The sequence below is a fragment of the Cucurbita maxima genome, unplaced genomic scaffold, assembly GCF_002738345.1.
Source record: "Cucurbita maxima cultivar Rimu unplaced genomic scaffold, Cmax_1.0 Cma_Scf03992, whole genome shotgun sequence".
Lineage (NCBI taxonomy): Eukaryota > Viridiplantae > Streptophyta > Magnoliopsida > Cucurbitales > Cucurbitaceae > Cucurbita > Cucurbita maxima.
In genome coordinates, this window is record NW_019276008.1 from 1 (window position 1) to 1,457 (window position 1,457).

General features: G+C 49.3%; 3 non-coding genes and 1 pseudogene across 3 annotated transcripts; all 4 read left to right on the plus strand.

Moving 5' to 3' along the window:
* The first annotated feature begins 133 nt into the window (after positions 1 to 133).
* Positions 134 to 252, plus strand: LOC111475962. The gene has a single exon (XR_002716814.1). It is a non-coding gene; the product is annotated as a 5S ribosomal RNA (ribosomal RNA).
* Positions 253 to 704: 452 nt separating this feature from the next.
* LOC111475964 lies at positions 705 to 823 on the plus strand. The gene has a single exon (XR_002716815.1). It is a non-coding gene; the product is annotated as a 5S ribosomal RNA (ribosomal RNA).
* Positions 824 to 956: 133 nt separating this feature from the next.
* Positions 957 to 1,063, plus strand: LOC111475966 (annotated as a pseudogene).
* Positions 1,064 to 1,196: 133 nt separating this feature from the next.
* On the plus strand, positions 1,197 to 1,316 carry LOC111475965. Its single transcript, XR_002716816.1, has one exon. It is a non-coding gene; the product is annotated as a 5S ribosomal RNA (ribosomal RNA).
* Positions 1,317 to 1,457: the final 141 nt, after the last annotated feature.

A 1,457-nucleotide genomic window follows, 5' to 3' on the forward strand; every position in this document is an offset into this window, starting at 1 on the left:
TTTTTTTCTTTCAATTTCTCCCAGTTCTTTTCTTCCTTTCTCTACAAATGAGAACCTCCCCCGCTCACGCCCATCGCGTTTCTATCATGCCGCCCCGCATGCGTTAAATCCGATTTTGTGCGCATGTCATGTCGGGTGCGATCATACCAGCACTAATGCACCGGATCCCATCAGAACTCCGCAGTTAAGCGTGCTTGGGCGAGAGTAGTACTAAGTTGTGTGACCACTTGGGAAGTCCTCGTGTTGCACCCCTTTTTTTCTTTCAATTTCTCCCAGTTCTTTTCTTCCTTTCTCTACAAATAGTCCTCGCCCCGGCTCACGCCCATCGCGTTTCGATCATGCCGCCCCGCATGCGTTAAATACGATTTTGTGCGCATGGCATGTCGGGTGCGATCATACCAGTACTAATGCACCGGATCCCATCAGAACTCCGCAGTTAAGCGTGCCTGGGCGAGAGTTGTACTAAGTTGGGTGACCACTTGGGGAGTCTCAGAACTCCGCAGTTAAGCGTGCCTGGGCGAGAGTTGTACTAAGTTGGGTGACCACTTGGGGAGTCCTCGTGTTGCACCCCTTTTTTTCTTTCAATTTCTCCCAGTTCTTTTCTTCCTTTCTCTACAAATGAGAACCTCCCCCGCTCACGCCCATCGCGTTTCGATCATGCCGCCCCGCATGCGTTAAATCCGATTTTGTGCGCATGTCATGTCAGGTGCGATCATACCAGCACTAATGCACCTGATCCCATCAGAACTCCGCAGTTAAGCGTGCTTGGGCGAGAGTAGTACTAAGTTGGGTGACCACTTGGGAAGTCCTCGTGTTGCACCCCTTTTTTTCTTTCAATTTCTCCCAGTTCTTTTCTTTCTTTCTCTACAAATGAGAACCTCCCCCGCTCACGCCCATCGCGTTTCGATAATGAGAACCTGCATGCGTTAAATCCGATTTTGTGCGCATGGCATGTCGGGTGCGATCATACCAGCACTAATAAACCGGATCCCATCAGAACTCCGCAGTTAAGCGTGCTTGGGCGAGAGTAGTACTAAGTTGGGAAGTCCTCGTGTTGCACCCCTTTTTTTCTTTCAATTTCTCCTAGTTCTTTTCTTCCTTTCTCTACAAATGAGAACCTCCCCCGCTCACGCCCATCGCGTTTCGATCATGCCGCCCCGCATGCGTTAAATCCGATTTTGTGCGCATGGCATGTCGGGTGCGATCATACCAGCACTAATGCACCGGATCCCATCAGAACTCCGCAGTTAAGCGTGCTTGGGCGAGAGTAGTACTAAGTTGGGTGACCACTTGGGAGCACCCCTTTTTTTCTTTCAATTTCTCCCAGTTCTTTTCTTTCAATTTCTCCCAGTTCTTTTCTTTCAATTTCTCCCAGTTCTTTTCTTTCAATTTCTCCCAGTTCTTTTCTTCCTTTCTCTACAAATGAGAACCTCCCCCACTCACGCCCATCGCGTTTC